At 32.5% G+C, this 10,839-nt stretch overlaps 2 long non-coding RNA genes across 3 annotated transcripts in view; one reads left to right on the forward strand and one right to left on the reverse strand.

Annotated features, from left to right (window-relative positions):
- LOC134808708 (uncharacterized) overlaps positions 1 to 5,207 on the reverse strand; it is a 50,778-nt gene extending 45,571 nt beyond the window's left edge. For both annotated transcript variants that reach the window (XR_010152141.1, XR_010152140.1), the window contains exon 1: positions 5,158 to 5,207. This is a non-coding gene — a long non-coding RNA (uncharacterized LOC134808708). The remainder of the gene's footprint in view (positions 1 to 5,157) is intronic.
- On the forward strand, positions 4,759 to 9,162 carry LOC134808709 (uncharacterized). Its single transcript, XR_010152142.1, has 2 exons — positions 4,759 to 5,252; positions 8,873 to 9,162. It is a non-coding gene; the product is annotated as an uncharacterized LOC134808709 (long non-coding RNA).
- Positions 9,163 to 10,839: the final 1,677 nt, after the last annotated feature.

Below are 10,839 nucleotides of genomic sequence, written 5' to 3' on the forward strand. Positions count from 1 at the left end.
AATAGTACTTGAAAATTATGCATCTAATTGTGAGGTCAAAAAATTGAAGATACCCCTTAATAAAGAAATAAAGGATAGATCTTCCAAAATAACAAGGATGTAGTGGAATGAATAAAAATGTATCAAGTCAGCAGCAATAAGGTAAAAATATTAGAAAAGTAATGTTAAATAGTTGTCAGATGGAAGTATATATTTGAGCAAATATTTTGTTAAATAGATGACAAAAAGGTAATATTTATACATTACATATATGTGTTTGTATGTATGTATGTATGTATTTATTTTGAGATATAGTCTTGCCTGTCACCCAGGCTGGTATGCAGTGGCACGATCTCGGCTCACTGCAACCTCCGCCTCCCGGGTTCAGACAATTCTCCTGCCTCAACCTCCTGAGTAGTTGGAACTGCAGGCGAGCGCCACCATACCTAGCTAATTTTTTTCTTTTTAGTAGAGACGAGGTTTCACCATGTTGGCCAGGCTGGTCTTGAACTCCTGGCCTCGTGATCCGCCTGCCTCAGCCTCTCAAAGTGCTGGGATTACAGGTGTGAGCCACCGTGCCCAGCCTCACAGATATCTTAAAATTCACCTGATAAAGTTAGGAGCCTCAAGAAAAATTAGCAGAGGAAAATAATAGGTAGTTACTATTTAGGGTAAACTAAACTGTTCTAGGGAATAGAAAATAAAAATTCCATGTCTTCAAAAATAATTCTTCCCTCTCAATCTCTCTGAATATCTCATAAGAGTATTCAGGTCACAGAAATAACTACCATTTAGCCACTCAGAGGCTTATAGTAGTTCTACTAACTTTAACATTTGGCAACCAAAATTACTCTAAGAATCATCACCCAAGTCAGACAAACAGGTAAAATAACAAGAAAAAGTGCTTGTATAAGGATTTAAGACTAAGGCTCAGGGACAGCAAATATTCTATTTGCTAAAACTAAGCCACATGCACACACCAAGCAAGAGAGCCAGGGAAGTGGATAGGCACAGGCAGTCAGTCCACCGAAGAATGAATCAAAGTGCTGAACTTTCATAGAAAAAATCTGTTAAGATTCATGGGTGGTAAAGAAAATACAAATTAAAATAACACAGGAATGTCACCAGAAAAACCATCAAATAGGTAGCATTTAAAGATAACTATAGGACTTATTGTTTCTAGTGTTCTCTCATATATTTCTGGTGAAGAATAATTTATTGTAGAGCTTTTTGAAACAATCTGACAATTTATATTGCAATTAATTGTACTTATGCCATCTGTCCAAACAATGTAACTCCTAGGCTTTTTGCCTATATGACTAAAATCATATGCACAGTAGTGGTTATTACCTTCTTTAGCCCAGTAGCCATTAAATTCCTTGTGCCCTTAAAACCTAAAAGTTCACAGAGAGAAGACCTCTTACTGACTTGTAGAATCTCAATACTACTTATCTTCAAATTTCAGTAAGTGTTAGGTAAAAGAGTTCATTTGGGATAATCACACTATGATAGTCTTTAGCTTTTGAATTGGAATCCAAATTTTAGTTTAGAACAGCAAAGTTTGCACCTAAAGATTTCATGAAGTAAAAATACTAATTGTGATTATATATCTAAATATTTGCACATCTAAAATTGTCTTTTACTCATAACCAGAATAAATGATACCTTTTTTTTAAAAAAAAGAAGAGTAATCTATCTAGAAAATGAAAAAATTAGGCTAAAATGGTGACTTAAGTAATTTAAATGGATATAGATTTATAAAATTAAACTATTTCTCAATTTTGAGAGGAAAAAATCAAGGAAATCAAATATACCTTCTCTTTCTTTTGCCAACAGATGTATGCTGTCTTAATTGATGCTTAATTTATTTTTCCATTATATAATTTTAATATTGTAATAATTATAACAACACACGAAATGAAATTTCTGTATATTTATGAAAAATGCTAAAATTGTAAAGTAATTTAAATATATAGGTTTAATTTATTCATAAGATTTAAAATTTTATGTCATTTTATTTTATTTCTTAATTATTGCTATAATTAAATGTTAATAAAATAAAGTCTTTAAAAATTCTGATTTGGCCTTGCAATATGCGATTAGAACACTTGTAAAAATGCAAACATATAAATAATGCAAAAATAATATTTGAAAAATGTAATCGTTCTTAATGTTATTGAACATCCAAAAGTTATTGACGAAGTATTCAGAAGCATTTTAGATTATTGTAAAATATTATTTAAATTATATTTAATTAAAAAATGATATACATTACTCCGTAAAAAGAAAAATAATCAAGAAAAGCAAAACTGAAAAGATGAAAATGTTTTAATATTCAAGAAGCAATCCTGTCTTTTTTACTGAATTAAGGGCCTTCCCTGCAATAAAATCGATTATGCTCACATAATAAAGGTATATCTTAATACCTTTATTAAGATATACCTTAATTATACTTTATTAAGTATAATAAAGATATACTTAATAATTTAAGTGAAGAAATAAAATCTGTCATCACTTTCACTTTCATCTGGAAAATAGTACCTCGTAAGTTTTTTCCGTTGAAGACTATAAACATAGAAGCAAATTTATTAACTTGGCACTATTACATAAGGTGCATAATGAGAGTTTGTAAAATGGCAAAATAGTTTTTTCTAGTCCTATAATCAATTTATCATCAGAATAGCCTCAGACTCTATACAGATTCATTCTATAAACAGTATTGGTGAAAAATCAGATGTGTTTCTGTTTTCTGTTTGTTTGTTTGAGACTATCATTGTTGAATATACATCAAGCAAAATAGTTAAAGAAAAGCCTTTGGAGTAACGTGGTAAATTCAATAATATGTATATGTGCACACACACAAATACACATCCCAAACAACCACAAGAGGAATAACAAATTTATAACCTGGGTGGGCGCGGTGGCTCATGCCTGTAATCCCAGCACTCTGGGAGGCCGTGGCAGGCAGATCACTTGAGGTCAGGAGTGAGACCAGCCTGGCCAACGTGGTGAAACTCCATCTCTACTAAAAATGCAAACAATTAGCCAGGGCGTGGTGGTGCGCACTTGTCAGCTACTCAGGAGGCTGAGGCAGGAGAATCGCTTAAACCCAGGAGGTGGAGGTTGCAGGGAGTGGAGATTGCACCACTGCACTTCAACCTGGTTGGCAAAGCAAGACTCTGCCTCAAAAAAAATATTATTACCAAAAATCTCACTAATTCTGTACGTCAGCATTTATTAAAATAAGGATAAGAGAGAGCTACTGTAGATATCTCTAAGAAAATAAATAAATGATTATTGAATGTGTAGTTAATCTTCTTTTTGTTTGCCCATTTCTCTTTAGAGCCATGCGCATGAATTGCACTTGCGGGCTGGATTACCAAGGGCTCCTCTGAAATGGCAAAGAAAATAATATTTGATTTCAAAATGCAATAATAGTAGCTATATGAAAACATGACCTTTGAGAGATTATTCAGCAAATAATACACTTAATGAAACTTGTTTTTTAAGAAATAGATATTTCAGAAAATATGGTACTACATATGATTGTTGCCAAATCATTCTGTATACTTAATGGTTGTTCAGCACTTTCTGTTTTATAAAGTACTTTCAAATATATCAATTCAGTTAGCTAGTACCCAAATCCTTGATGTAATCACTGTCATATAACATACAAGCAAACTGTGTGTAATGAATCACACTGCAGTTGGAGTACAAGAGTAGGCATCAGGAAAGTGGCAGGTGTGTCATTTTGAATAAAGGCTGTTGTGGGAAAGATTCCTTCAGACAGATCCCTCTCCCTAGTTATTTATGTGGTGAGAAGAGCGGGTGGGGTTTGTGGAGTAGAGTCCGGGGCTTGTGCATCCTTAATTCAAGTAACAGCACTTGAATTAAAGGTTTATCCTAACTATAAAGCTATACATTTTTCTCATGATGTATTTGAATATATTCTTTTTAAGGAAAGAAAAAAATATAGTCATATAAATTTTCAGGTCCTGAAGTATATGTATGTCACTTATTGCTAGTCTCTTCTGTATTTTATGTGAATGCCACAAACATTTTTAAAATTTTAAAGAAGTAAACATATATACAACATAGATTTTTAAAATGAGATATATGCCGAAACAAGGCTTTGAGGAGGTATAATGTTCTGAAATGTAATTAGATGACAAATTATTTCTGGTACACATTTCCTAGCACTTATATTTTTCACCCACTCATAAAACAATGTGAAGTAGGTCATACTGAGTCATGAAATTAAACATTCAAATTATTCTACATCTCCAAAATTAGCCCATAATTAAAAGGAATTTCATATTGGAATAACTGGACCTAATTTGCTTATTCATTAAATTGTGTCCAAGTGTAGTCTCTGAATTATATCAATTAGGGAACGAGAAGGCATACTTAAAAAGAGCTGAATTAACAGTGCAAATAAAGTAACCACTGTGGATACTTTTGAAAATTCTAGTATTAATTTTGTTAGTCAATGTAATGGAAATACATCAGTAGCATAGTAATTAAAAAAATATTTCTTTTTATAGCATCTTTGATAATTATAAAATTAATAAAGATTTATTATTTAAAAACTGAATAATTCCTACATCATTAAAATCACAAGTAACTCCACTGTCTAATTACAAAAACTATTGCGGTTTTTATGTATTTTCTTATCATTTTATTTATTTATAATTGATAGGTGAGTATTAAAATATAGCCTGACATTATTTTATGATTAATAATTTATTTAAAATATATGATTGTCTATTTAAAATTAAGCCTGTCAAAAATAAAACTATTGATCTTTCCTATCCTCTAATCCCAAATTTGCTCCTCCCAAATTTAAACCCAGGTGAGTAATTCCAACTCTGTTCCTCCCATAGTTCAGGCCAAAACATTGCCAATATCATGGATTTTGCCTCTAATATACAGGGTTCAAATATATCTTGTTTGCATAGAACAATTTCAATTTATAATTTACATAGTTTATAGTTTAGAACAGCTTCAGCAATAGTTTACACGATAGTTTCCTCACTAATTTCCCTGTTTTCTCTTTTGCTATGCTATGGTCTATTTTCACAGATCAGTCAAACTGTTACTGCTAATTATTTAAAGAGGCGATTGCTTTTCTGTTTAAAACCCTTCATGGCTGCCAATTAAATAAACAAAAGTTCTTACCATTTTCTAAGAAGCTTTATGTGACCATCTCCCCATGGAGTGTGACCTCATGTCCTCTGCTGTATCACATTGGCATCCTTAGTGGAACCTCACGGGTGCGTTCATACATCAAGGCCTCATTTGCTATTTCTGCTCCCTGAATGTTCTCTCAATTATGCTCTTGGCTCATTCTCTCATAACCACTCATTGTATTCAGATAATACCACTCAGTGAGGCTTTCAGCAACCATCTTGTTCAGTATCCAGCACCTCTTGTGCCCAGAACTCTCTATTCCCCTTCTTTGCTACATTCTTTAGAATAGAACTTAAACCATCAGGCATACAACACATGATACTTTGTGGTATTAATTACTGTTTTTCTCCCAACACTGGAACAACAGCTCTGTGAAGCCAAGACATTCTGAATGTTTTTTTCACTATTTTTTCCCCAGTCCCTAGAAATGGGCCTAGAATATACATAGTAGATACCCAATAATTTGTTGGGGAACAAATGAAAGTTGATCCTCAATAATATTTTATAATGAATAGGCTTACAATTTATGAAAAAGCCATAACTTATTTAGCCATCTCCCTAAATTTGCATGCTTTTGTAAGTAATAGTATCATGGTTGTGAAAACAATTATGTGTGTATATACATATATGTATATAGGTATTTTATGGCAATGATATACATACATGTATAGTCTTCTGTAATATTTACAGGTGCTTTTGTTTTGCTTGCATTATGCAGCATATATGATTTTATAGCTAGTATTCTGGATGTCCATGAAACATCAATTAAAAAGAAACTAATATTATTAAATAGCAGACCTGTTAAAGTGGTAGTCAAAATATTCTTTCCCCATTATATACCTCAGAGATTTCTGATGAACCCTTTTGAAACCTAATAGTGGCTGTAATCATAATAAATTTTTTCTAGATAGTTTTACAAACAATTTTTAATCTTCAAAATTCAAGGCTAATGTATGCATATTGAATGATTACGGCATTCATATATAAGCTATGTTTGGAACCAGAACTTACCAGTGCTTATATTTATGTGTAGGTATGATAGACAAAGCATAGGAATAACAAGATATCATTAGTTTACTATTCATTAAAAATATGAATAGAACTGGTTTTGCTCTGTAGTTTTTGCTATGATAAACCTTAGCCATGAACATAACTTGCTATTGAGCATGTGCGTCATCCATCTTATGACTCACCAAAAATAGGGAAATGAGTCTAGAACCATCAAAGCAGTTGATAACAGAAGTGAGATTTCAGCTTGGATGCATTTTATTATAAAAGTAGTATAATTATATTCAATAATTTGTTAACCTTTTATCTCACTAAATAAATTTCAATATTAATTATAAATAACAAATTCAAGCATTTAAAATATTATTTATATATTCTTAATTTTTATTGTTTGTTTTAATTACACATGTCAATCCTGTTATGGAATGACATCAACATCCCCTTGGCAAGAGGATATTTTTAAATTTCCACATGTACATTTTAAGAGTTTGATACAACCCTATTTATCCATGATTTTATCTTTCCTATAACTAGTAATTTTCACTGTAGAAGACTCACTTATAAAAGTGTATATTATTATCATATTTGGATGATAAACTAAAAATTTGAAATATTTAGAAGCATTGTTATGAACTCATTAAAATTATCAGAATCACTTCATATAAAATGATATTTAATATTTTCTTATACATAAATTAGTGACATTAATTGTTTTATACTTTTAATTTAATTTGATTATGAAAACTTTCTATGTGTTTTTGAATTTGTGTAACCTTAGACAGATTGCTAAGCCCATTTCATCATGCATTAATAGAATAGAATTAGATAATCTCTAAGGGTCCTTGGCTCTAAGATTATATGATTGTAATTAATGGCACTGCAGATCTTGTAGAGGGATATTAAAATGGACCCATACCTGAAGTTACTTTTCAATTGAATTAGTACTTAGGGAGTTGAGACAGTAGAAACAAGGAAGGCAAAACAGTCTTTCATAACAGATCATAATAAATTTGCTAATATTATAGAAAGGTCATTGGAAAGTGTTTGTCCTTTTTTTTTTTTAATAGGATCTTCCCATTTTCACTTACAGTTTTGAATACATTTATACATTTCCTTCTTCAAATGTCATTTAAATTAAAAGTGTTTCTATTTTCTCCAGATGGAGTTTCAATGCTCATAAACATTTACATTAGGAGAGAATATAGTACCTATTATCTAACTTAAGTTGAAAAAGAATGAAACTGTAAAATATATTTACCAAAATAACTAAAGATTTATTTACCTTCGGTAGGCCTCAATTAGTTTACCTTTAAAAAGCATTCATTGATACAAATTTTAAAAATCCACGTAACAGACATCAATCAAATGTGATTTTTCTCCAGTTTATTATTTTCTGCCAGGGGAAATAAAATGCAATAATCACATTTTAAATATACATCTTTTTAAATGATTCTGTTGTTATACATATGATTGTTATTCATATTTTTACTATTATTGAATGCCCCTGTACTGACCTTTCCAATTTGATAGTGCAGTAAGAAATAAACTTTTTTTTAATATTGAGAATTGGAAATGACCTGGTAATTTCTTTGTACTGGAGACCACTAATTGTGCATATAATGCATTCTTTCATTTTGTTTAGTAATAGAATCCTAAGTACATATGACCACAAGCAGGAGATTACCTTCTATAGTCTCTTATCAGTGATTAATTTTGATCAAATATAATATGAATTATATTATGAGCATAAATTTAAATTAATCTCCATAAAGACAAAGCCGATTGTTTTTACATCTCTTCTTACACATTTTACTGTCTGGAATGCAGAAGTATTGCTGAACTTAGCCATGAGGATGAAACACTAAGACAGGATTATAAAGAGAATACAAGATGAAAATCTCCTGGGGCCCGGGATGAACTCATGGAAAAAACATCCCCACCAACTCTCTTAATTGTTGGAGAGAAATATAAGACTACAATAAGGGTCACTCCTTATACTCATCATTTTTGAGTTAGAGATATTGACAAGTGTATCAAACTATATATTTTCTCCCACAAGACATTGAGGGGCACACTTCTTTTATTCTCCAAAAGTAACAAAAAATGCTTTGGTGTCTAAGTTTTAGCCTGCAAGGGCTGTCATAGTGTTGTTTTCAAAGACTTACATGTTTTATTTCCTTACCTCACTGCAACATTATAAATTTATCTTCTGTGCTAACATCATGACAGCATCTAATGGTTCCAAGAGTGAAGATTATCACTAGTTTATGAACCTTTGTATTCCCCAAAAGAGAGATATTACATAACCAAATTCCAAGTATGATTAACCAAGATTTTTCTAAAATTTTCCACCTCTCAATTCTGTCTACTAATTTGAAATAACTGAACAAAATACATTTGCAACATGATAATTCTTCAAACTCGGCTCTTATACCAAGCAGTACTGATGATTGGGGCATTAACAAAACCAATAAAATTGTTTTGCAAAACAAAAACGAAGTGAAAAATATGCACAGCTTATCTTACACAATATTGTTTTCTACATCGAAAATGGCTAGATAACCTTAGAAAAAGTGGCATATACATTATTTACCTAAAAGTTATAGTAATCTGGGTAGAAGCTTAAAGTGATCATATAGTTGTCATATAGTGTCATATAGTTGTCATTAACTAGGATATTAATTATTCTTAAAAGGATGCAAAATTTTTCCAAGGGATGTGCATCTGCAGACAGTTTTAAGGGACTATTGTCAAGAACTGTGAAGGATCTGAGCTTACAAGTTAGCCTGCTTCAGTTTTATGGATGCTGGCAGAAGACACATAAGTGTTTGGTCAGAGACAGAAAGACTTCCATTATTTGCAGCACAGCACAGAGTTGCACGAGCTTCATCTTTGCTCTGGTTGATGCTACACACAGTTTGTGTCACAGATGAAGAACTCCAAGTAAAGGAAACTTAAATCTTTAATAAATGAGCAGTAAGCACACCTGTCTGATGCTTTCTGTGGAGGAAACACTATCTTCGTTTTACTTGAAAATAAACAAATCTGTTCTCTCATCCATAAATAAACAATATCTTGATCTTCCAGGGCTATCCACTATATAAAGATCTTTAAAAAGGAAAACCTGTAATAAATGTGAAGCTAGTGCCTTTCCATTTGCAAGATGCACAGAAATGCATGAGACCAATTGAAAATTGCCTGTGAACAAATACGCTTCCAGATTTTTAGCTTGCTCTTTTCTAAACATGAAAATTCTCAGAAAGTACGTGTTCTCAAGATTCATGCCATTTCTTTTTTCCCAAGTTGCTTTATCACGACCATCTTATTTTTCACATTACCAAATAATGCACTTCCCTAAACTATCCAAAATTTTCCACGGTGTTATAGTTTCTAAGGTACTGAGAAGAAACTCATAGGTGCAGCATATTTATAAATTGTTTACAAAATAATATTGAATACATATTTTCTCCTTTTCCCTGTCACTAGTAACTTTTTCTCTGCTTGATTAATTCATATCACATATTTAATAGCCCAATTTATTCAGAACATACTGAGAGGTGAAGCCAGCTGGACTTCCTAGGTGGAGTGGGGACTTGGAGAACTTTTTTGTCTAGCAAGAGGATTGTAAAATGCACCAATCAGTGCTCTGTAGCTAGCAAGAGGATTGTGAAATGCACCAATCAGCGCTCTGTAAAATGCACCAATCAGCGCTCTGTAAAATGCACCAATCAGCAGGATCCTAAAAGTAGCCAATTGCAGGGAGAATTGAAAAAAAGGGCACTCTGATAGGACAAAAATAGAACATGGGAGGGGCCAATATGTGAATAAAAGCTGCCCACCCCCAGCCAGCAGCGGCAATCTGCTGGTGTCACCTTCCATGCTGTGGAAGCTTTCTCCTTTTGCTCTTCACAATAAACCTTGCTACCGCTCACTTATCGGGTCCACGTGATCTTTAAGATCTGTAACATGGGAAAGGTCCATGACTCCATTCTTGAAGTCAGCGAGACCACGAACCCACCAAACCCACAGGCAGGAACCAACTCCAGACATGATACCACATGGCCATCTCTGTTCTGAGCATTGATGTGTACAGGTTATTTACTCCTCATAAGAACACTGAAAGATAATTGCTACTCACTGGCTCCTTCTTAAGATGAGTAAGCTAGAGATAGATACTCATGATTTGCTCAAGACTTCAGAACTTGTCTGTGGTAGAGCAGAGATGAGAATTGAATTTGCTAGCCACCATTTCTTGGAATTTAAACACATTGTTATGCCACCTCTTAGTATATGTAATTAATGACATGCAGTTCACAGAATTATGTTATTTAAATTATATTGGACAGAAATAAAAAAGTTAGTACGGTTGACACTTGAACAACATGAGCTTGAGCTGTGTGCATCCCCTTATATAGAGATTCTTTTAATTAAAAAAAATCAACATCTGCATTGAAATGTGGATCAAAATACAGTAGCCACAGGATGAAAAACCCGCAGATATGGAGGACTGACTTTTTGTATACTCTGGTTCCACAGGATTACTTGAATATGTGCTGATTTTGGTATCCTCTGGGGTCCTGGACCCAATCTCTTGAGGATATCAAGGGACCACTGTATTTTTATTTAAAATGACAAGAGTAGAGAATGTATGCAGATATATCC

The sequence above is a fragment of the Pan troglodytes genome, chromosome 17 (genome assembly GCF_028858775.2).
Source record: "Pan troglodytes isolate AG18354 chromosome 17, NHGRI_mPanTro3-v2.0_pri, whole genome shotgun sequence".
NCBI classification, from domain to species: Eukaryota; Metazoa; Chordata; class Mammalia; order Primates; family Hominidae; genus Pan; species Pan troglodytes.